Below are 26204 nucleotides of genomic sequence, written 5' to 3'. Positions count from 1 at the left end.
TACCTGACCTCAATCACATATGCAGAACACAGTCAGATCCTCCCCAAATATAGAATAAAGAGATCATAAAATGTAAATTGAAACATGCAGACAAAAACTGACCTGGAAATCACAAGAAGCCAGACTCTGCATGCAATGAAACACTGAATACAATCAAGAAATATAAAACATTACTATACCAATAAAAAGAATGTCCAATCAGCAGATGAAACATTATCTAATAATTAAATACACATACAAAAATGTTTAAAAATTACCAAATATCAATAAGATATTTCAAAACAGCAGAAATATCACATCCAATAATTAAAACCACTTTGAAGTGCTTTGAAAAGCAGAATATAAATCAAATAAAATATAAGGAAAGAAAACTAATAAGGATTTAAAAAAATATCCTACTCTCCATATCTGGGAACTTTAGATATACAGTCACCCTGAGATTCTCAAGGATTGGAGGAGGGTGCAAAAACTTTAACCTCTCTCTCATACACACACACACAAACACAGACATTCACACATACACAGGCTCTGTTGCACATAAACACACACACAGGCTCCCTCTCACACACACACACACAGAGGCATTGTCACTGACATACCCTCACACACAGGTACCCTCTCACACAATCTCTCTGAAAGTCTCACACACAGGCACTTACCTTCACACAGCCAATCTCACACACCCACTCACTCTTACATAGCCAGTCTCTCACACTGGATCTTTTCATCGGCCACCAGCTGCAGAAGAAATGCCGGCAGCCCTGCTGGAACTTCATATTGTTGGCGGGGAGCACATCATCTTGCAATGCCACCACAAGGCTTTCTCTAGTGCTGCCGGGGATGGGAACCCTGCCAGCACATCATCTCACAGCACCACAGATTTTCCTGCCAGCAAAGTGTGGGTACTGCTGGCATATGAAATCAAAGACATAGGGAAGTGGACACCACAGGGATTTTTTTGTGTGTGTGTGTGGGGGGGGGGGGGGGGGAACACTTGCTGCTCCCAAAGGTTTTCCACCAGAGGTGACTGCCTCACCTCATTATAGAACCGCCTAGTCTATGTCATATCTCAGTAAGGCGACCACTAGTACCAAAGTATGAAAGGAAGGAAAAAGAAAAATTCCTGGTTGCCAATCAGCCAAGATAAAAAGGTGCTCACCTTAGCTTCAGCACTAGGGCTAATGATGGTGGTAGGAGTAGTGCAGACCTTTCAGCTGACGATAACATCCCTGGTTCAGCTGTAGGCCATGGGGGGCTTGTTCATGGATTCACTGTAGCACTTGAAACACCACAGAATTTAATGAAAAAATTAAGCAGAAGAGACAGTTACGTGGACTCCCAAAGACAAAAAGGAGATATGTACTGATATTTTTATGCCACATACCCTGTATTTAAATCAAAAGTGTTTGCAAAGAGAGCACATCAAAACTTGGAAGAAAGAGGGATAATATTCCAGGAAGTAACTGACCAAAATATAAGATCTTTAATTAGAAAAATTAAGGAGAATAAGTATGTAAAAGATATTTTATAGCAGTGATGAGCTGTTGCAGAAAGAGAAGTAGAGCCCGAAACAGGAGGTTTGGAGGGAAATGTTGGTGCAACCAAGAAGCACCAGGAGAAAGACTCAAACAGCCAGAACAACTGGAGGAGGTAGCAGGTGAGATACCAGCGAATGAGGATGGCGCAACACAAGAGGATGAAAACAATGTAAGATAGACCAGAAAGCTCAGTGAAGAGGAAAGGCAGAAGAGAGATGAGGAGACTGAAGAACTAGCAGTTGAATTGCCAATACGTATGCTGCGATCCAGAAGAGGACAAGACCTCCTGAAACAAATCTAGCATCCAAAGTGAACAGCATGATCAGTAAGCTCAACAAGGCCATCATCTGCATAAAGGAGCCATCTGTTGATGTCACAGAAATACGGATACCATATTGTGCACCAAAATGTATTACTGAAAGGGTCCTATGAATAAGGACATAAGACCAGAAGCACAGGAGAAACATAACAAGCCCTCCTCCAGACAAAAAAATGTAGGGAAGAAAATATAACCTCATTGGTAGACCAAAGGGGTGAGGGGATCAAAAATAATGAGAAACATTCCAAATCTCAAGCTGAAATATGTTGCCGTAACAGAAGAGGATCTTAAATTCATGTACTCCAATACTAAATTGAAAATAGCAGAAGCACAGTAGCCACGGAGAGACAAAGGAAATAGAAAGAGGAGTCATCAGAATAAAATATTACACAGAACCCAAAGCAATTCTATAGGGAACTGGGAAAGTCCATTACTGCAATGAAACTGCCACAGATGAAAATTGGAGACATTATATGAGTATCCTTCCTGTAGAGTATAACAGAGAAGCAGAATGATTACCCAGCCTACAGGAGAAATAGGGAAACGGCAAACATCACATCTATGGAATTGCCTGAAACAACAACAAGAGAGTCCCAAACTGGAAGAGATGGACCAACAAAACAACAAGGAAGGCTGTCTAAAAAAAGCCGTGAGGGCAACAAAGTGGATTAGAAGCCAAAATGTCCCATCAGAAACTTTTATTTTATGGAGACCTATTTCTTTCTAGCAAACCCGACACAGGCCGAGTTTCACCCCCACATTGGGGCTGTATATAGTCAATCTTAAGGATCAGTCTCGTATGCCAGATTATATCTGATAGTCTTTCCTTGTATACAAGAAGAGCCCAGTCCCTGATGGGGGTGTCCAGTTTTTGGCTCAAGAAATTAACCTCTCTCCACTAAGATCTGATAAACTGCAAACATCAGTTATTAGATAGCTAGTGATTAAGAACAGGAAAAACCCTTCTCCCTCCCAAAAAAGACCCAAACTTCCCCCAACATTATCAACCAGTAACATGCCTTATCTATAATATACAAGCTGCTCACTGCAACAGATGGCAATAAAACCTATGATCACATAGATTTGAATAAAATCATGGCAATAGGACAGAAGGGAAACAAAAAAAAGAGGCTTACAGAATCAAGGCCCAGCTGATGCTGGTCATAGTCAGTTGTAAAACAGATTGAAACCTCAGTATAGCATGGATAGACTATAGAAAAGCTTTTGATGGTATCCCCCACTCTTGGATAATAAATTGCCTTGAAATATACAGAGTGAATGCTGGATTGATAGAGCATATCAAGTCTACCATGAAAATTTGGCAGACTACACACCATCTGAATTATGAAGATTACAATATGTTATTCCTAATTTCAAAATCCAATGAGGAATATTTCAGGGAGCATCACCGCTTTGGTTTTGCCTGGCTCTGAATTCTCTGCCTAATCTTATTAACTCTTTGTGCTATGGATTGTCACTTAATTCCAGAGATACTAATGATCCTCAGATATTGTACCTATTGTATGTAGATCTAGAAGCTTTATAGCTCATGTGATTGTCATTTAGTGGAACAGCTTAAGAGCAGTGAAGAGTTTCTCTGATGACATCAGGATGCCATCTGGCCTGACTAAGGGCCTGATTTACTAAAGGTTTTCTCCCATTCTGTCTCTATGGGAAAAAGTTTAGTAAATGAGGTCGGAATGTACTAAAGTAACTTTCCATGAAGAGAAATTAGTCTCCAACTGAGGACTGTAGCATAAATGAATCGAGCAGGACAGCGCATACACATTTCTAGGGGTGGGTGAAGGTGCAGCGATTTATCATAAGTTACTGAGAGAAAAGACCAGTAAAGAATACTGAAATTGATTTGAAAACTACACAGAATAAGGTACTCAGCTTGCAGTCCCTGCATTCTTGTCCAGTTTTGGAGTAGCAGACTGGCCCAATAAAGATTTTAAACAGTTGGTTGTAAGAAGAAGAAAACTCATCCATGCCCATTAAGTAACCTGTAAGAATCGGTGTATGCTGGGATTGCTCATTCCAAGAACTGACGGCTGTGTGGGCCTTATAGAAATAGATTATACATGCAGAACTGCTATTATAGGCCTTCAAGCACACCTAACAGCATCAACAGATACCAATATTCAAAAAGTGCTGAAGTACAAAAGTAAATGGCCAAAATCGGTCTCCAGCCTTAAGCTCAGACAATCGTTTTGGCGAGTGGAAGAAATGAATGAGAATCTACCAGTGCACAAAGAAGCAAAAGAAGTTGCAAAATAAGAGGAAAAAAACAAGGAAAATCAATTGTCAAAAACATAAAAATAGTGGGAAACAGCAAGAGCTGCTTCAGAAACCTCACATGGATCAAAACGTAAGAACCTAAGAATTGCCACTGAAAATGAACAAGGCAGTGGGGCCAGATGAAATCCATCCTAGGATTTTAAGGGGACTCGGAGAAGATCTGGCAGCTTCACTGATGGATCTAGCCCTTCACTCTTTGGAGATGGGTGTGGTTCCAGAGGACAGGAATAGAGCATGCTGATGTTGTCCCTCCCCATAAAAATGATACAAATGAAGAGTCTCTATGAAAGGAAATTATGGCAGACTACTTTGGATCTAGAATACAGAATCCAAAGCAGAATGGTTTTACTGGAGGGTGTTTATGTCAAACAGATCTGATTAATTTCTCTGTCTGGGTGACCAAAGAATTTGATCATTGGTATGCACTGGATGTGATATACTTAGATTTTAGAAAGGCTACTGACACTGTTCTACACAGGAGGTTCATGAATATGATGAGCAGCCTGAGGTGGCTCATAAAATGGTAAACTGAGTTAGAAACTGGTTGAGTGATAGACAGAGGGTAGTGGGGTATTCACACCAAGGAAAGAAGGGTTATTGGTGTAGTGCCTCAGGGATCAGTCCTATGAAGCTTCTGTTTTAATATTTTTATAAGTAGATTTCAGAAAGCTTAATAGATGATATATAGATCTGCAACAGGGTGGACACTCCGGACAGAGTAACAAAATGAGGAGTAATATAAGAAAGTTCAAAGGCAAGGTCAAAAGTTTTGTAACTAAGAAATGAATGCAAAACAACCGTGCAGTCATGCATGTGAACCACAGAAATCCCAGGGGGGCAGTATTTGATTGGAGATGGGGAATGAGGTACTATTACACACCAAACAGGAGCGAGATCTTGGAGTGATCTTTATCTGATGACGTAAAGGTCACAAAATAGTGCGAAGACAGTGGAAAGAGTCTGAAGAATGTTAGTGCTAGGATGCATAGGGAATGGTATGACCAGGAGAAAGAAGGAGGTGATAATGCCTCCGTACAGGTCATTGGTGAGGCCTCATCTACAAAGCAGAGACAGTCTGGGGAAGGAATACTAAAAGGAACTTTAAGGATCTAAATATGTAGACCTAGAAGAGAGCAACAAACACAAAGGGTTGGATCGATGTAAATGGACTTTATTGAATCTTGCCCATCTCTGGCCGAGTTTCGCTCAAAGCTGCCTCAGGGGCTATTATAAACAGATAAAAGTACACACACACACACACACACACACACACATGTAAATTGCGACAAATAAAATGAATTTACAGAAAAATTATATAAATAATAAATCATAAAAATATATATAAAATGTGCATTAAAATGAATTAGCTACAAACATGTAAATATGATATTTGCATATAACATTTTTAAAAAAACTATGCAAACATAATTTATATATACATGTGTATAAACATCAATTGATATACACCTGACAAGAAAAGGAAAGACCGTGTGTACATATAGACAGCCAAATGGTTAATTTAAAAAAAAAAAAAAAAAAGCTAATTAATGTCATCTGTGTTGATTGAATATATGAATAGAGAACAACCAACAAGGAAAAGAAAGAAAAAAGGAAGAAAAGGAAAAAACGGGGAAAGTTGAATGAAATAATAAAATTATGTGTAAATAGTTATAACTACCTCTTATAATATTAATGCCATTTGCATTTTTTCACATTTTTTACAATTTGATGGCATTAATATTATAAGAGGTAGTTATAACTATTTACACATAATTTTATTATTTCATTCAATTTTCCCTGTTTTTCCTTTCTCTCTTTTCCTTGTTTTTTATTCTTCGTTTCTATTCTCTATTCATATATTCAATCAACACAGATGACATTAATTAGCTATTAATTTAACCATTTGGCTGTCTATATGTACACACGGTCTTTCCTTTTCTTGTCAGGTGTATATCAATTGATGTTTATACACATGTATATATAAATTATGTTTGCATAGTTTTTAGAAAAATGTTACATGCAAATATCATATTTATATGTTTGTAGCTAATTCATTTTAATGCACATTTTATATATATTTTTATGATTTATGATTTATTATTTATATAATTTTTCTGTAAATTCATTTTATTTGTTGTCGCAATTTACATGTATGTGTGTACTTTTATCTGTTTATAATAGCCCCTGAGGCAGAGTTGGGCAAGATTCAATAAAGTCCATTTACATCGATCCGACCCTTTGTGTTTGTTGCTGTCAGCCATATTGGATCAATTACCGGTTTGTTTTCTTGGACCCTAGAAGAGAGGCAAGAAAGAAAATGAGGATAAGATAGAGACAGTCAAATACCTCAAAGGTACTAATAACGCTCAAGAAGCAAACATGTTTTCAAGGGGAAGGAAGTTTTAGAACAGAGGTAGATTCAGAAGTAATGTGAGTAAATATTTCTTCAAAGTAAGGGTAGTGGATACATGGACTAATCTCCCAGTGGAGATGGTGGAGACCAAAATAACAAAATTCAAGAAAGCATGGCATAAGCACAGATAGATACAAGGAAGTGAGATTAAAGCCCAAGATGAAGAAGACTCTGATATTGGACCAGGAATATTAGATGACTCTTGTATCCCTTATCTGCCATAATTTTATATAGATATGTAAGGGGGAATAGAAAACTAGACCTAGAAAGGTAAGACAGGTAAAGATAGGATGGGAGGAGCAATGGGGAGAAATAGAGAAGGGGAGATTAAATGGTGGGAGATGTAGGTGGAGGGGTAAGCGAGGAGGCACTGGAGCAGTAAAATACAAGGATCGATGGGCAAGAAATGAAGGCGGGGGTGAGGGAGAGGAGACAGAGGAAAAATGTACAGACCTCTCACTCGTTCATGGCAGCAAGTAGATGATCAATTACGTGGTTGGTTGTGTTGAAAGAAGACCAGAAGATTTTCTAATCACCTAACAGCTCTCTGTGTGCTAATCTACAGGAATGCAAAAAAAAAAAAAATCCATTGCTCATCCATAGCCCACTGCGGTAATCATTTCAGAATCTCTAGATTAACGCTTTACTCAAGCATGTAGCTGTACCTTCAAGCTCACCCATATCTTTTTCCTCTTAATCTTGCCCAGTTTACCTTTTTATTGATTTAATGTTGCAACCTGCTGGCAAAATGTTCCATAATTTCACCTGAGTAAAAATTCCCTTTCTCTGAAGACGTTGAAATCTATTACCTTTTAATCTTTGTTGGGATTCTGCCTTGTTCTGTGCATTGCTCCTTCAGAAAAAAAAAAAAATCACCTGCAAGATCCCTGCAGGGTGTATTGATATATTTGTAGAGTGTAATTAAATCTACCCTTAGTCTTTTTCAGTGTAAATAACCCGTTTGCACATCAGGAGAGCTGCTGACAGGACCAAGATTAGAACTGTAAACAGGAGGAGGCCACAAACAGTGCCCCCCCCCCCTCCCCTCTAAGCCAGCTTCCAGTGAACCTGGGAGGGGCGGGATATCAATACCTTTAAATAAATTAGGCAGAAAGGCTTGTCAGGCCCCAAAATAATAAAAGGGAGACTTACTTTTAGTTTTAACTCTTCTTTTTAATATTAGAAAAAAAGTCACAATAGCTGCGGTGGAAGGTTTTTGCTGTGATAATGTCCTGGATGAACCTTGCATACTGCCTGCAGGAAATCTTTTTTTTTTTTTTTGGTTTTAAATAGTAATGATAATTTTATGTTCCCCTTGCAATGCTCTTCCTTTCTTGGGCATTGACTAATTTCTAATACATGTGACTTTGCTACAGAGTCTTTTTTTTTTTTCGTTGAAAGGAAAAGTTAAGAGTACAGCAAATGCCTTGTTTTGAACTGGGTCCCTTGGAGGATGCACAGGAAAATAAAGCAAGTCACCCAAGGTCAGGCAGAGAGAAGTCCAGAAAAAAAAATGGAATCCACCGCCCCTGAGACCAAGGGAAATACATTGCCCAGTCAAGACTTGTGTGTATAACTGATATATTTTTCTGTTACCGCTGTATTATTTTTATTATATTTTTATATATTTTATTATTCTAAAAACTTGTATTGAACCTTGGTTTAAGTAAGGCAGTAGATAAGCATAACATAATGTAACTCGTGTCCCAGGACTTTCTGTGAATCAGAGTCCACTGATTTGAGTACTAAATCCCTTCTCTACTCTTCCAATAACAGTAATAAACTAATCTCTTTCATTGCCATCAAGGAAGGCTTCTGTTACAATGGAGGTGGTACAACAGGGGTTTATTTGTTTTTCCTTGCATTTTATACAATGACTCTGAAGAGTTTCCCCTTTGTCAGATCCACATAAACTTGACAGCCTATGGCAAGACGAGTATAGGATGATGGTCCTGTGGCACTGGCGAATGGAAAGTGTGTTCTGTCGCGGCTTGATGACATAATCTGCAGTGCTATAACCTCCACTGAACTGCAACAGTTGAGCGTTCTCAAAGAGCAACAAAAAAATAGTTATCAGCTGTGCTGGTTGGGAATTTGTGGAAGGGAAGATTCAATGCACAATGTTCCCTGGCACAGTAGGCTGCCACTCATCTGACCATGCCAGGTAGAGAGTCCATCAAGCTAGGTTGAGAGAGCATTGCACAAATCTCATCTTTGGCTGAGTTTCCTCACTCCAAAGGTCATCAAATCTTCACAAGAGAGCACTGTTCTGTTTGTATGTCTCACTTTGAATGTGAAAGTGGCCCCTAACCCCTACACTAATACCTAAACCTCACCTCGAGTTAGTAGGTGGGCCTCCTATAGAGATATAAATACCAATCTAGTGTGAGGGCATCATGGCTAGGTGTGAGCTCTCTCTGTCTGTGTCTCTCTCTCTCTCAGTGGATTGGCCACTGTTGCAAAAAGGATACTGGGCTTGATGGACTCTTGGTTTGACCCAGTATGGCAATTTCTTATGTTCTTAAGGCAGATTCAGAGGGGTGCCATGCATTACTTTACAAGGAAAAACCACCCCAGCCTATGTAAGGCTATATGCACTGTCCCAAAGACAGCCAGCTCACCTCATCCTTTCAAACATAGTAAAGAGGGGCTTTTTGTGCCTTTCTTTTTTTATTATTACTTGCTTTCTGGGCCTGTGCTGGCATTACCGATGTGATCTGAACCTCCCCACCTCTTTCCTGACTTATGTGGGGACCTATGTGGTCACCTGTAAACCAAAGGAAAGTGCTGTACTGTACCATCCTAGTGCTGCTAGTTAGGATCTTACTGAAACAGAAATCATTCTCACCACAGGAGCTCTACAAAAGCAGCATTACCATCAGCTATCAGGGTTGGTTGGTTTCTTCATGCCGTAATAATTCAACTCCTGTTGGTAGTTTCTTCTTATGTTGTTCTGATTTTCAGTCCGGAGGCATCCCGAGGAAAAGGTTTATCATAGGCATGTCAGGGACCTGTCCTTTCCCTTCCCCTGCCAATACAGCCTTGGTGGCCAGCTCCCATTAATATTGAACCTCCTACGTTTTAGGGTGCTGGGCTCAGATATGCTGACAGTGCACGCCTGGTTTGGTTTCCAGACTGACGGCGTGAATTCAAACTGACAAGGTGTTTTCAGCCTATGCTTCTCCTGACCTTTTCCTGTGTGCAGGGCACAAGAGCAGAGCTGCCCAGCGATGCTGTTCCTGCAGGGAGACATTAGGCCGGTCCTGGCTTTTTTGACAAACCTTTCCTACCAGGTATTTTGGTAGTGAGTTGATTTCAGATACAAGAAGGAGTACCCACAAAGCAATGGGGTGTATGTTAAGAAGCTAAGACTGAGTCATTTGGTAGCTCTCTGACAGCTGTTTTTTTTAGCTGATAAATGGCAGCTTTTTCTTAAATTGTTAAAATCTACAAATTTGTTTTCTTTCTGACAGTTTCCGCCTTCTCCTTTGTGTTCCTAGCTTCATTGGAACCAGCCTCTGTTGGGCTACTGCACCCTGAGCCTTCACTCCGCTACCTGAGGTTTTGCCCACATTGTTAACCCTCTCCACCTCCCTATCTAGCCTGGTCATTGCAGCAACAGTATTTGTCCAGGGGCCAAACCCAAGTTCAATGCCAAACCCAAGTTCAATGTGAATTACAAACTCAGGTAGGTCCTTGCCCCATAGGGCTTGGAATCTAAGTTCGTACCTGAGGCAGTACAGAGGGAAGTGACTTGCTCAAGGTCCCAAAGAGCAATACTGGGGAAAGCAGGATGTGTAGCTCTAACCACTCCTCAAGTCTGTTCAGAGATGGCTGGGACCTCCCACACCCACCCCAACCTGGAAATTATGCACAAATTCTTTACCTCGTTAGCCTACTTTACAAAGGAACAGGAGGCTTATGAGATTGAATTCTGTGTGCGTACATGTGTCAGGGGTGGCTCTGTGAGGTGGTCATTTCGGGTGGCAAAATTTTGAGGTGGCAGTAATTGACCCCCTCCCCCCCCCAAACATCCATGACATACAGCGTGGGATGATAACGTGCCCGCAGGGTTTCCGCACCCCATGGGCAGAAAGAAGTCCTCAGTGGTGGCACCGCTGCTAAATGATTTAATTCTACGGTGGTGCCAGAAGACGAACTGCCCATTGGGGATTCCAGACCCACAGGCAGGAAGAGGAGCCCATGGCAGTGCCAGAAGATGAACTGCTCACGGGGATCCCACACCATGTGGGCTACAAGAAAACAAAGAACTGGGAGGCTATGACTCAAGAGAAGTAAGTGCGAGGGAATGAAAGAGATAGAGAGAGGGAGTTGGAATGGAAGGGGTAAAGGGGTGAGTGAGAGGATGGAAGAGAGGGGTGAGTGAGAAGGGAGGGGAGGAAAGTGGCTGGTTGAGTGAGTGAGAGGGGATGGGAGGGGTGAATGAGTGGGAAGAGAAAGAGGGTGAATGGGAGGGACTGCAGGGAGGGGAGGAAAAGGATGGGGCCGAGTGAGAAGGGAGGGGGCAAGTGAAAGTGGGGAGGGAAGGGAAGGTGGGTGAGAGGGGATGGAAGGAAAGGGAGTGAATGAGAGGGGAAGGAAGGGAAGGTGCTGTTTATGAGGTGGAAAAGTGGGAAAAAGGGTAGGAAGCAACGCTGTATGGAAGGGTGATAGGTGAGAGAGAGTGCAGAGCCAGTGGAAGGACGAGGCGGCTGCCTAGAAAGCAATAGTTTGAGGGTGGCATAGTAATGCAGGCCTGCAACGATTGTGACTCCTTGTTCTTCCCTCCAAAGTGGACCCAGAAAAGAAATTTATGTCACATGGGCTCATGCAGGTGGGGAGGTGCAATCACTGCAGCCGGAAGGAGCAGGAGCAGAACCGACCCACATGACTAGAAGAAAGGAGCAGGAGCATTGTCAGCCTGCGGTGGAGTCATCGTGACTGTGTGGGCTGAAGGTGGAGGCTGCTGCTGCTTCTGTGTCCTGGAAATAGGGAAGGGTGAGTGCTTATGAGTGAATGAGCGAGAGAGCTTGTTTGAACAAGCATGTGATGAGTGAGCAAGTGTGAGTGTGAGAGAGAGTGGACAGAGCTCCTCTCCCCCCAATAATCCAGGACAATCTCAGGGTGACTGGAAATCAAAAGATTCCTAGTATGAAGAGCAGGGAACTTTTTTATCTTTATCATTTGTATTTATTATTATTGGATGTTATTTAATGTGCCTGCTGTTTTGAAATTTTGATTTTCGGAAACTTTAAAAAAAATTGTATATGAATTTAATTATTGAATGTTATTCTCTTTGTCTGCTGTTTTGAAATTTCTTTTATTAGTATGGTTTTACTATTATGATTAATGTTTTACATTTCCTGATTTTATTGTTTTATGAAGAATGGTGGTGTATCTTGTTGCTCTGCATAAGGAGTCTGGCTTTTTAGTTTTTGTCTGCATGTTTTTATTTATACTTTATGATGTCTTTGTGTTTTATTTGGTGAGGGTCTGTCTGTGTTCTGCATGTGTGACCGAGGTAGGGTATTCTGCTAGCGTGTACTTTTTCTGTAGGTATCTATGGCAGCCTGGCTTGTTCTGTTTTTCCTAATAGAAGATGTATTGATGTTTGCATTGTTGCCTTTCAATAGGTAAGGTTGTTATTGTTTGAGTGCTAGCTGTTAGTTCTGTTTTGGTATGGTAGGTATGTTATGTTGTAATTTATAGGGCATTTTATTCATGGTTTTCTGAGGGCCAAGCCCAAACCCAGTGCACTTTATCATAGGTCTATTACCATATGGGTTCCAAGGGTTGTTTTTTTTGCAGGGTTTCCTCACTGTCACCACAGTAATGCATGTAAATGTAATATACATATTGTTGAAGGTGATATTTTTACCTCAGAAGACTGTAATTTGAATGTCTTTTTTTCAAGTAAAATCTATTATTATAAAAGCCTAATTTTTATGTGTGTGTGGTGAGGGCTAGGGTTGGGGTCTCAAGGTTTGTCTAGGGTGCCCAATACCCTTGCACTGGCCCTGAGAGTGTGCACTGCTCCCAGACCCCCACCTTCATCATCCATCTCCCATTTCCCCAGGGGCAAATGTTAGGGAAGGGGAGAAGGTAGGTGACAGGGATCCTGGGATTGTAGCGGGGTTACCAGCTTCCTAGAAATAGTGTCTGTGGCAACGTCTGCCATTCTTCTGGGAACACTCGTCCCTGCCTCCCCCATTCCCAAGCATTTCAAATCACTGAAAGGGTCCAGACTCGAAGGGGGACCCCTCCCCTTGACCCACTCAGTGATTTAACCTGCACCCTGTCGGGGGAGGAGGGGAGCACCATTTTATTCCTTGAGCCTTGAGCCACCCCTGACATATGTCCCTCTAATAACTTTGGGGCGGATTTTAAAAGGCGCGCGAATAGCCTACTTTTGTTTGCGCTCCAGGCGCAAACAAAAGTACGCTGGATTTTAGTAGATACGCGCGGAGCCGCGCGTATCTGCTAAAAACCTGGATCGGCGCGCGCAAGGCTATCGATTTTGTATAGCCGGCGCGCGCCGAGCCGCGCAGCCTACCCCGTTCCCTCCGAGGCCGCTCCGAAATCGGAGCGGCCTCGGAGGGAATCCTCTAACGCCCTCCCCTCACCTTCCCCTCCCTTCCTCTACCTAACCCACCCGCCCGGCCCTGTCTACACCCCCCCTTACCTTTCTCCGGGGATTTACGCCTCCCGGAGGGAGAAGTAAATCCCGGCGCGCGAGCGGGCCTCCTGCGCGCCGGGCCGCGACCTGGGGGCGGGTACGGAGGGCGTGGCCACGCCCCCGGACCGCCCCGGGCCGTAACCACGCCCCCGTACCCGCCCAAAACGCTGCCGACACGCCCCCGAAACGCCGCGACGACCGGGCCCGCCCCCGGCACGCCCCCCTCGGAGAACCCCGGGACTTACGCGAGTCCTGGGGCTCTGCACGCGCCGGGAGGCCTATGTAAAATAGGCTTCCCGGCGCGCAGGGCCCTGCTCGCGTAAATCCGCCCGGTTTTGGGCGGATTTACGCGAGCAGGGCTCTGAAAATCCGCCCCTTTGTGTATTTGGTGTCCTAGCCACAGCACATTCTCAGGACATGTCAGAAGAGACATGAGTACTCTGAAAGGGTTGAATTCACACATATGTGCATCCCAGAAAGAAGACTCCTTTTTCTCTGGCTGGAGCTTCTTTTTTTTTTTTTATGACTTAGATTTTTATTTAGGTCAAACTTCTAAGACAATAGTATTCAATAAGAGCCATGCATCTGGGTACAATAAGAAGGTTGAGCAGTGTGCATGCTAATAAATGCATTAAAGGCACAATCTGAAAATATTTGCTTATCTAAGCATATAATGTTGCTTTGATTTTCTGTCCTGATGTATCCCAAGGAAAGGGTTATGTCATATACTGTATATTATGGGGTAGATTTTCAAAGGGTTATGCGCGTAACCCCCGAAAACCTACCCCAAAACCCCCTGAGCGCCGAGCCTATTTTGCATAGGCTCGGCGGCGTGCGCAAGCCCCGGGACGCACGTAAGTCATGGGGCTTTCCTGGGGGGGGGGGGGGGTGTGTTGCGGCGACACGTCATCCGTGGGCGTGGTTCCAGCCCAGAGGCGTTCCGGGGCCATGGCCGCGGCCTCCAGACCAGCCCCCGGACCGAAACCTGGCCAGCAGCCGGCCCGCACACACGAGTTACGCCTGCCTCAAGCAGGCGTAACTTTGGGAATAAAGGTAGGGGGGGTGTAGATAGGGCTGGGGGGGTGGGTTAGGTAGGGGAAGGAAGGGGAAGGTGGGGGGAGGCAGAGGGAACGGGCAGCGCGTGCAGGGTGCACTCCCTTGCGCTCGCCGACCATGGATTTTATAAGATAGGCGTGGCTACGCGCGTATCTTATAAAATCCGGCGTACTTTTGTTTGCGCCTGGTGCACGAACAAAAGTACGCGCTCGCGCTTTTTTTATAAAATGTACCCCTATATCGTGCTCTTTCTTTTTCTCTTTATATCAAAGAAAAAACATACAAGAGGGACTTTCAAGAAAGAAAGAGGAAGAATTAGCATGGGTCATGGTGTCATCTCCTCCACAGTTCCCTCTGGATCGTTTTGAAAGAGAGGGAAAAATTCTACGAAATCTTGCAGGGATAACGTACAGGGATAAAGGATCTTATCGCCAGCACTCCAAGACAGTGGATGATATGGGTAGGCTACTCACTCTCCCGTCAATTGTCTTCCACTGTTTTTCCATAAGTGTATAGCCTAAATCCTTCTCCCAGGCCAGTCTGTGATTGTGCTTGGATTGTGAACTTTGCCTTTGCATGTTATTTCATTTAGGAATAAGTCCTTTAGTACAATGATACTCCAGACAAATGCCTTCTAGGACCATTTGGGGACATAAAAACACTCTTTTTATCTCTTTGACATCAATGATGTGCCTGACTTGTAAAGTAATTTGCCTAGGCTATTATGTGTGACATGTTCTAAAATTGCCGTGTCTCTGGGCACGCGTTGGCACACACGTGTTAATGTGTGCCCATGCACCCGTGTAAAAGTTACCGTCTTAGACTGTAAGCCTTCTGGGGACGAGGAAATACCCACAATAACTGCATATAATCCACTTTGAGCTACCAATGAAAAGATGTGGGCTAAATCTAAACATATATAATCTATAATTGTTGTTCAAAATAGATCCATGCTGTAGAATCAGCCAAACCATATCATTCTATAATAATTCTGAGTTAGCAAACCTTAAAATACTGAGTAGATTTTGAACCTCTAAATCTCCTTCTTTCATACCCAGATAAAAAAACAACCTTGGAGATTTGTGTTTCCAAATAAAGTTAAGAATTTTTTCCTGAAGTTTCATCAAAACATTTTTTTGGGGAATTTCAATTGGATGGGCTTTGCATAGGTGGGATATTCTAGGAAATACTTTCATCTTGACATTGGCAATTCTCCCAAACCAGAAAATATCATTGCAAGACCACACAAGCCAAGTACTAATCCAACAAATGGATTAGTCTTGGATGATTTGCTTCGTTCAAGCGTTCTCAACAATTGGTAATGTTCATCCCCCTAGGTATATTCAAGAATTTTTGGCCACTAAAGTGAAAAATTAGTTTGACCTAGAGCCAGGGAATAATGACCTAAGCTAACGTTTAGGGCTTCCATTTTATCATAATTTACGCTGATTCTAGATACTTGACCGTATACATCAGCGGTTCTCAACCTGTGGGTCGCGACCCTGGCGGGGGTCGAACGCCCAAAACACAGGGGTCGCCTAAAGCAGGGGTCCCCAACCACCGGTCCGCGGACCGGGACCGGGCCGTGGGAGTTTTTTGCCGGTCCGCGGCGCCGCCAAGCACCGGCAGGTGTGTCGCGCGCTCCCGGTCTCTCCCGCTGCCGTTGCCGCCGGGCTGTCAGCACGTTCAAGCCCAGCGGGAACGGCAGCGGCGCTAGAAGAAGCTGTGCACCCATGGCTGGGCCTTTTCTTCTTCCTGCGCCTGCCCCCCCCCCTCCCGTGACCCGGAACAGGAAGTGAATCACGGTGCACGGGAAGGAGAGAGAGCTGCGCCGCGCGAAAAAGTAGCAGCAGCGGCTGCAGCATCGGTCCTCGAGCAATAGAAGTAGCCGGTAATGGAGAAAGGAGACAGCAGCATGAGCCTCCCGCGGCCGATGGAATTCTTCTTTCTTGGCCAGCGGAGGCTGCTGCAGCTCCCATTTGTGCTCGGGGGAGAAGAGGAAGTGAGTGAGAGAAAGAGAGAGAAGCAGCCAGCCAGCCTGTGTGTGATTGACTGGTCAGAGAGCTGATGTGTGTGTATATGTGAGAGACAATGAAAGTGATTGCTCAGGGAGATGACTGATGTGTATGTGAGAGTGTGAGACATTAGTCAGGGAGGTGACTGATGTATGTGTGTGAGAGAGAGAAAAAGCATGGAAGTGAGAAGTCTGGGTATGTGAGAAAGCATGGGCGTAAGAAGCCTGGTGTTGTGGGGGTGAAAGAAAGCATGGGAGTGAGAAACCTGGGTGAGTGTGCATGCATGAGAGAGAGAGACTGCTTGGTAAGGTGATGGTGCGTGTGAGAGAAAAAGACTGGTGTGTGTGTGTGAATATGAGAGAATGTGATTCAGGGAATGAGAAGCCTGTGCACGTGGAGAGTGAGCATGGAAATGAGAGAGACTGGTGTGTGTGTAACAGAGAGAAAGTGATTATGGGAATGAGAAGCCTGTGCATGTGGAGAGAACAAGCATGGGAGTGAGAGACTGGTGAGTGAGTGAGTGAGTGTGTGTGTGTGTGTGTGTGTGTGTGAGAGAGAGAGAGACAGAGAAAGTGATTATGAGAGTGAGAAGCCCATATATGTAAGTAGAACACGGGAGTGGGAAGCCTGTGTGTGTGTGTGTGTATGGCATGAGAGAAACTGTTCAGGAAGGTGACTGGTGTGTGTGTGTGTGAGAAAGTGATTATGAGAGTGAGAAGCCCGTATATGTAAGTAGAACACGGGAGTGGGAAGCCTGTGTGTGTGTGTGTGTGTATGGCATGAGAGAAACTGTTCAGGAAGGTGACTGGTGTGTGTGTGTGTGAGAAAGTGATTATGAGAGTGAGAAGCCCGTATATGTAAGTAGAACACGGGAGTGGGAAGCCTGTGTGTGTGTGTGTGTATGGCATGAGAGAAACTGTTCAGGAAGGTGACTGGTGTGTGTGTGCCAAAGACTGTTTGGGAGATGATTGGTGTGTGAGAGACAGAAACTGGTCATGGGGGCATGACTGGTATGGTGTGTGTGTGTGAGAGACATGGGCACTAAGGAAGAGGACCATAAGTATAGAGCTTAGCTTCTACTGCTGCTTCTGGTGAGTGCCACGGCCTGCAGGGAAGGGGAGTAGGAGAGCTGCTGGAGGGGGTAAGTAAAGGTGGCTTTTTAAGTTTATTTTTCTTGACTGCCATTTTAATTGTGTGATGTCTGCTTTTTTGAAATATTTTATTGGTGTTTGGAGAATGTTTAATAGTTTTTATGAGTTTTTAATTGTTGGATGTTCATAGCTGTTTTGAAACATTTATTCTGCTTATTAGTATAGTTTTACAATTATTTCTGTGTGGGGATCTATAGCTGCTTGCTAGTTCTGTTTTCCTAATAAGAGGTGTATTGGTTTTTAGGACCTGATTTAATATTTGTAGTGTTGCCTTTTCATAGATAGGGTTGCTCCTGTTTGAGTGTATTCCATAATACAGGTGTAACTGTGTGCGGATTAGTTTATGTGCATTACTACAGATCCTGGGAGTATGTTAGGTCGGTTCTGTGTCTGTTACCGAGATGAGATATTTTGCTAGCATGTAAGCGTTTGTATCGGTCTTATTTGTTGTGTTTTCTCAGAGGACATGCATTGGTGGTAAACTGCTGTCTTTTCATAAGTAGGGCTATTGAGCCTGGAAATAGAAGGAGTTTGAGTTGCTGTTACTGAGATGTCACTAGAACCAGAATATCTTTTTTGTAGGGTGAGTTGTATGGGGAATGTCATAATTCTGCTTTACATCCATTATTGTGGGTCAGGGGGGTTCCTGTGGATACAAACTGTACTTTTACATCTAGCCCCGTGATGATCATGGGTCAGTGTGCCATGCATGTGAGAACCTATGGTGAGTTGAGTTACATTCACATTATAAATGTCATAATTAAATGATAAGTGTGCACTAAAATCCAACCCCATCCATAACCCCGCCCCCATATGACCAAAGCCCCGCCCTCACCCCACCCTCACGGGGCGAGGGCGGGGCGAGGGGTCACCGCAACATGAGGAACTGTATTGCGGGGTCACGGCATTAGAAAGGTTGAGAACCACTGGTATAGATCAAGCTCCTTCATAAAATTGGAAAGGGATATGTGAGGTCTTGAAAGCGACAACAAAACATCAGCAGAAAGACATGGGGTTTTATAGGTCACTTCTCCCACCCAAATCCTTCAATATGTTGGGTTAGATCTAATGTTTTTGGTTGCAGTGGTAGTAGAAGTCTAAAAAATAAGTGGAGCATTTGCCATTGATTTCTTGACACACGCTTTGGCATAGTCGTATAGTTTCTTTAGCCAAGGACTCCAAGCTAGGAACTCTGGTCCCAGATCAATTATTTTCTGCAAGTCTTCTCAGAAAATCCCAGTTCAGCCTATCCAAGGCTTTTTCGGTGTCAGTTGCCAGGAGCAGAGCTGGAATCGTTCCCTGTTTAGCTGCATGCACAAGATTAATAACGTTATGAATATCGTCAGAGGCTTGCTGTCCTGGAACAATGCCTGCCTGGTCATTATGGAACAAATTTAGAAGGATTTCAGACAGTTTCATGGCAAGAATTTTGGCTAATGTTTAACAGCAACGTTAAGCAGAAAAATGTGGTCCATATGAATTTGCATTCTGAGTTGTTTTTTTACCTTTTTTAGGGCTAATTGTAATCCCGGCCTCTGGCATTGATGAGTTGGGGTGGTAGATCTTTTCCTACTAGGGCAGCATTAAACACCTTACCTAGCAGCCAAAGCACATGTAGAGCTTACTGGTGTAACCATCCACGCCTGCCTGGTGTCTTATTAGTGCTTAATGATTTTATCATATTAAAGTCTCAATGGAAAATCATTCTTTCTGCACTTTGTTTAAGGCCTGGTTACTGAATGGTAATAATGAATATTTACTTACCTCTTTTTATAGAGTCACGTATTAGTGTAGTCTACATAAAAAAGGATACAAATCTTTCATGGATCTCCTAATTTTTTTCTAAGACTTTCAGTAACATTTCTCATTCTAGCCCAGGAGCTTTTTCTGTTTTTTACTCTTTTCACATTATAATTGTTTTGCTTTTTGTCAGATTAAAATCAATCTCACTCGTTAAGAGTTGTTGTAGTTTATCCTGTGTAATACAAAGTTTATTTAGTATTTTCCTTTGCTCATTTTGCTTATGTAAATTTTCCAAATTACTCACTTTAATTCTCAATCCTTTAGTAATTTTCCTTCTTTCTTATCTTTCTGACAGTTTTTTCAATAAAATAACCTCTTAACACCACTTTAAAACTATCCCAGACCACTGGTTGCTCTAGTTCCCCATTATCATTTGTTTCAAAATATGCCTGGATTAGAACTCTAGGCTCTTCTTTAAGAATTTAATCTTTCAAGAGATTTTCATTTATCAGTCATTTTTTGTTTGTTTTGGGTTTTTTTTTTTTATTATTATTTTTTTATTGAATTTTAAACAATTACATCAAGAAAACACTTCTTGTTTGAAAAAGAATACAAATAAGCAAGTCACAAAGGAATTTACCATAATAACATATAATAATTGTATCATAAATCAAAGTCCACAATCCGAGATCTAAGTTTTATACCTTAGGAATTCTATGTCTAAACAATTTAAAAGAAATTTGAAACTTTTAGCACTGTGATATATATCATCAATGAACAAAACTTTATGTTGTTTTGGTTTTTTTAATCTTGATCTACTCTTAGTAAATCCATTCCCATAGTTGCATGATCAGACTATGTAATATTTTCATTTCCAGTGGCACTCAATTTCATCCTAGTTCTATAATCCCATGATGGTGGAAAAATATTAAATCTCTCTCCCCTAGATACAGATCTCACTATAAGATCAGGAGGGCCAACTTTTCCAATAATTGCTTTAATTTCCTTCCTTGTGTACCACCCTTGACCTGCTTACAGGGGTGGAGGGAGCTATGAGTTTCATTTAATGGGTTTTGTAGATGTTGAGATGAATCCTCACAGTAGGGAACACAGAGTTGCTGTAAGAAGGCAGCCTGCACACCAGGCTCGTGTTCTCAATGGGGCAGATTTTAAAAGCCCTGCGCGCGTAAATCCAGCCGGATTTACGCGCGCAGGGGACTTGTGCACCGGCGCATCTATGTTGCATAGGCCGCCGGCGCGCGCAGAGCCCCGGGACGCACATAAGTCCCGGGGCTTTGCTTGGGGGGCGTGTTGGGGGCGTGTTGGGGCAGCACGGCATTCAAGGGCGGGGCCATTGGCGTGGTGCTGGCCCGGGGGCATGGCCGAGGCCTCCGAACCAGCCCCCGGGCCGGGGAATGGCGCACCGGCAGCTGGCCAGCGCGCGCAAATTACGCCTGCCTCAGCCAGCACGCACATATTATAAAATCGGGCGTAGATTTGTTCGCGCTGGGTTGTGCAAACAAATCTACGCCCGCGCATAACTTTAAAAATCTACCCCAATGGCTTGCATTTATTTTTTGAGATAGAAATTTGTAGGTATTTATATTAACAGGAAATAAAGTATATTTACAGTCAGTGATTCCTATTTGAGCTGAGCATACTCATTCACTTCACTCCTTGCTTACTTCCCTTCACAGCTCTCCCAACACCTCCAAAATGAAGGCCCTGGCTTCTTAGTGAGAATTTGGGGATGAGCCACTAAGGTCACAGGGAGATGCCTTTTGTTTGGAGCAGAAAAGATTCCCTTGGTGCCAAACCCATATGGTTAGATCTACAGTGTGCTACTGCCTGGCCACCAAGCCAAAACACTGGGGCTCTCTTGCTGATCCCATATATACAGTGGCATTTCAGGAATACCTGTGCTGAGATGCCTCCTGTTTACTGTTCCCATGGCAGGAATCTGCTGGGATACTAGGGATGTGTGGTGCTGTAACAAATCTCCACACACCTTCCCGACTCTTCAGGCATCCTTACTCAGGGAAGTTTCAGCAGCCCGCCTGGAGAAGACTCTGAAAACCTGTGAGGGATCTACTAAACCATCTACTGGAAAAGATCACTGCTCATCTCACTATAGAAGAAAAAACTGGATCATTCTATATTCCTGGAGCAGAGCAATGGCTTTTATTAGGGAGGAGGAATAGCCTAGTGGTTAGAGCAGTGGGCTACAAACCAGGAGACCAGTGTTTGAGTCCCACTGTTGCACCTTGTGGCAAGTCACTTTACCCTCCATTGCCTCAGGTACAAACTTAGGCCTGGATTTATCAAAATGTGATAAATATCACATGTGATAGCAAAAGGGGTATGTTCTATGCACTGGGGGACCATTTTTAATGAGAGAGCACCTAGCCATAATGTCCTCTCTCTAGATAAGTATTTGTATCCCTATGGGAGGCCCACCTAGTAACTCGAGGTGAGGTTTAGGTATTAGTGTAGGGGTTAGGGGCCACTTTGACATTCAACGTGAGACATACGAACAGAACAGTGCTCTCTTGTTAAGATTTGATGACCTTCAGAGTGAGGAAACTCACTCAAAGATGAGATTTGTGCAATGTTCTCTCCACCTAGCTTGTTGTTACCCAGGTAGAGAGTCCATCAAGCTAGGTGGAGAGAACATCTCTCTCTCTCTCCCCGATGGCTGTGCTCCGGGAGCTTCACACGTACTAAAACAGGCCTTTCAGGAGACATCGTGTTACTGAAAAAGGTGTAGCTAAACTCGGTGTTAAGTCTGTGCGATAGGACTTCGCAAACTGGTAAACCCAGCCCACTGCTGCCCCTAACTCCTCTTTTTTGGATTTGCATCGCACCATACGATATGGTGCTATTGCATGTGTTAAAGGCATTTTCGCATGTGATAAACCCTTAACGCATGCGAAAACGCCTTAGTGCATTTTGATAAATGACTCCCTTAGATTGTAAGCCCTCTGGGATAGGGAAATACCTACAGTACCTGAATGTAAACCGATGTGATATTTCAGATCGAATGTCGGTATATAATAAATAAATAAATCAATAAAAATAAATTAAGATTAAAAAGGCCTTTCACGTGTTTTTCTAGTGCAGTGGTATTCACTGACAGTCCTCCAGAGCTACAAGTGGGTTTTCAGGATATCTCCAATGAATATGGATGAGATAGTTTGACATGCACACTACCTCAGCTGCATGCAGATCTAACTCATGCATATTCATTTGGGATATCCTGAAAACCAGACCCATTTGTGGTCCTCAAGGGCCATCAGTAAATACCACAGTTCTAGTACATTCATCAGATCATTCCTTGGGCCCTACTCCATTGACAGTTTGGTGTTCAGGATATCCCTAATGAATATGCAAGAAATAACATTTGATCAATAATCACAAAAAACTAGAAGCTACCACCTCTCAAATATATCTCTAAATAGGAACAACCAGAGAGGGAAGAGGAATCAAATCCCAATGTTCACAAAACTGTAAAATCCACAATCTTGAGAACGAATGACAATATCATAAGGCAAGAGCTCACAAAGATCTTTAATCTGCAGCCTCTCGCCACGCAATGGGCCACAGGCTGTAGTCAGCTTTTTGGAGCAATTTTTCAACTAATCATTTATTGTCACTCGATACTCTTTAATAAACAGTCACTCAATTTTATTCAATGATAAAGTTCATTCTAACCCGCATCTTTATCCAATTAGCTCGCTACTTATTAAACTAAATGTTACCCAATAAAATAAGAATACTTAGCCACACATATAGGTCTTCTTAAACCATCAAAACCAATCGTTCAAAACTCATCCCTTAAAACTCATCATCTTTTTGAACGATTGGTTTTGATGGTTTAAGAAGACCTATATGTGTGGCTAAGTGTGTTCACACCCCCTTGTTATATGTTAACCGTTATATGTTCACACCCCCTTGTTATATGTAAACCGGCATGATGTGATTTTTAATCACGAATGCCGGTATAGAAAAACTCTAAATAAATAAATAAATATATCAACTCTTTCAATCATTTCAGCTAGTGTTTTGGTCCATTTGAGTGCCAGGTAGCTCTCTGAGATGACGTCTAGATGCCTGCTCCTCTTTATGCAGTATTCTCTTGAGAAAAGACACAATTGCAGTTTAAAAATCCATGTTCAGTTCTTCCTTAACAATATTATGACACAGATTGAGAAAACAGCAAATAGCAGCCAAAGGAACAGGATGCCATACATCTTTTCTTTTCTTGTTAGCAAATCAGAATCTAGGCAGAGGCGTCATGCAAGAATGTGAACTCAACAGCTGATAAAAATAGACACGAGATGAAAGGACAATATTTGCAGTTTTTGTGCACCAAACAAAAATCCTATGTCCTTCAACAGTGAGGACTTTTTCCTTTTCTTTTTTTTTTTTTAATGAAATCTATTGAGGAATTCAAAGTTAATTGTGTTCTTTTAAATGCGTGTGTGTGTGTGCATGCGCTAGAGTGGTCAGTCGTTTTTTGGTTTTTTTTTTTATTTATTTCACTAGATTATGGAAAAGAACATAAGAACATATGATATTCCATACTGGGTCAGACCAAGGGCCCATCAAGCCCAGCATCCTGTTTCCAACAAAGGCCAATCCAAGTCACAAGTACCTGGCAAGTACCCAAACATTAGAGAGATCACAAGCTACTATTGCTTATTAATTACCATAATAGCAGTTTATGGATTTTTCCTCTAGGAACTTATCCAAACCTTTTTTAAACCCAGTTACACTAACTGCTGAAACCACATCCTCTGGCAATGAATTCCAGAGCTTAACAATGTACTGAGTAAAAAATAATTTTCTTCGATTTGTTTTAAATGACCTACTTTCTAACTTCATGGAGTGCCCCCTGGTCCTTCTATTAGTTGAGAGAGTAAATAACTGATTTACATTAACTTGTTCAAGTCCTTTCATTATTTTGGAGACTTCTATCATATCCCCCCTCAGTTGTCTCTTCTCCAAACTAAACAGCCCTAACTTCTTTAGCCTTTTCTAATAGGGAAGCTGTTCCATCCTCTTTATCATTTTGGTCATCCTTCTCTGCACTTTCTTCAGTGCAGCTATATCCTTTTTGAGATGCGGCGACCAGAATTGTACACAGTATTCAAGGTGCGGTCTCACTATGGAGCGATACAGAGGCATCATCCTCCGTTTTATTTTCCATTCCATTCCTAATAATTCCTAACATTCTGTTGCTTTTTTTTATCGCCACAGCACACTGAGCAGACAATTTCAATGTATTATCCAGTATGATGCCTAGATCTCCTTCCTGGGTGGTAACTCCTAAGACAGAACCTAACATTATGTAACTACAGCAAGGGTTATTTTTCCCTATATGTATCACTTTGCACTTGTCCACATTAAATTTCATCTGCCATTTGGATGCTCGATCTTCCAGTCTTGCAATGTCTTCCTGTAATGTATCACAATCCACTTGTGATTTAACTACTCTGAATAATTTTGTATCATCTGCAAATTTGATTACCTCACTCATTGAATTCCTTTCCAGATCATTTTATAAATATATTGAAAAGCACCGGTCCAAGTACAGATCCCTGAGGCACTCCACTGTTTACCCTTTTCCACTGAGAAAACTGACCATTTAATCCTACTCTCTGTTTCCTGTCTTTTAACCAGTTTGTAATCAACGAAAGGACATCGCCTCCTATCCCATGACTTTTTAGTTTTCTTAGCAGCCTCTCATGCAGGGCTTCAATCTGTCCAACATGTTTCCGTTTTGTTTTCATTATTATGTTCTAGCTGGAAAACTACTAAAGGAAAAAAAAATCCCTAATTGAAACTTGTGCTTTCAAGTTGCTCATCGGTGTCAGAATAGCAGGCCCTTCTGGGTGCCCCTTGACGGATGCAAAATATTTAATTTAGGCAACAAAGCCAAACGTCTAATAGAGCTAAAGGAAAAAAAAAAAAAAAGGTAATAACCATCAGCAGGGGTGAAATGGAAAATGAAGGCATGGCCTTTTAGTCAGTGGTTGAAAGAATTCAGATTACACAGTTTACTGGTGATTTGTCGGTGTGGAAAGGTTTCGTAATCACCTGCATACAGCACATAAATCAGGTTCAGCAGATAAGGGATATCAGCTGCAGTCAGAAGTAAATAGAGGCTGCACCATCACATGATCCATTGGGCACCAAACATTTTAATCATTGTGCCCCTCCCCCCCCCCACCAAGTTCACTTTTTTTGGGGCCTTTCAGAACGTTTTAAGTCGATCTTGATGCTGCCCTTCCACCCACCTGCCGGTTTTTACTCTGTCTCTTTTATTACAGATTTTCATGTTATGGGGGCCGACGCAATAAAAGTGCGCAGTAAAGCGGGCACTCGTGTTGGTCGTACATCCACAGCCCCTGGGCGCCCCGATGCAGTAGGTCAATGAGCTGCCGCGCTAAAAAGGACGCGCTAGGGAAAATTGTGCGGCCTCAGCGCGTCCTTGGTATCGGGCACCCAGGAAACGTGGCTGTGTGCGGGTTAGGGACGCGGACGCTCAATACGAGCGTCCGTTTTATCCCGATACCGGCACAATGTACACGCACAATATACACGGCCGGGACAACTTATATTTTTTTTCCCCTTTTTTCATTTTTCCCCCTTTTCATATTATCATGCTACAGCTTTCTGTCATTCCTCCAACTTAGTAACGTCACGGTGCTAAGCAGGAGGCACCACAGAAAGCAGGATTTTTTTTTTTCTGAGCCCTTGACGTGCGGTAAGGCTTCACGCCAACTCCGGGGCTAGCATTAAATTTGCCTCGTTCACAAGGGCGCATTTGGCGAACGGTAATTTATTGCATCGCGGGGTATTAGCTAATAGCCTCTTAATTTATATTTGATTAGAGCTATTAGCTGCGCGCGAGTTTGGACGCGCTGATCCCCTTATTGCACGGGGGTTTTGGACGAGCTTCCAAAACGCGCATCCAACCACTCATTAAA

The 26204-nt window shown here is 42.7% G+C and overlaps 1 protein-coding gene across 1 annotated transcript in view; it reads left to right on the top strand.

The window, feature by feature from the left end:
- The window catches only part of TOB2 (transducer of ERBB2, 2), a 153843-nt gene that overhangs the window by 37618 nt on the left and 90021 nt on the right, over positions 1 to 26204 (top strand). Inside the window, exon 2 of the transcript XR_003854662.1 lies at positions 14576 to 14763. The gene's annotated coding sequence lies outside the window, so the exon portion shown is untranslated. The remainder of the gene's footprint in view (positions 1 to 14575; positions 14764 to 26204) is intronic.

This window comes from Rhinatrema bivittatum, chromosome 2 (genome assembly GCF_901001135.1).
Source record: "Rhinatrema bivittatum chromosome 2, aRhiBiv1.1, whole genome shotgun sequence".
Taxonomy (NCBI): domain Eukaryota; kingdom Metazoa; phylum Chordata; class Amphibia; order Gymnophiona; family Rhinatrematidae; genus Rhinatrema; species Rhinatrema bivittatum.
The sequence above is the reverse complement of the archived record's forward strand: the minus strand, read 5'-3'. Positions and strand labels throughout refer to the sequence as shown.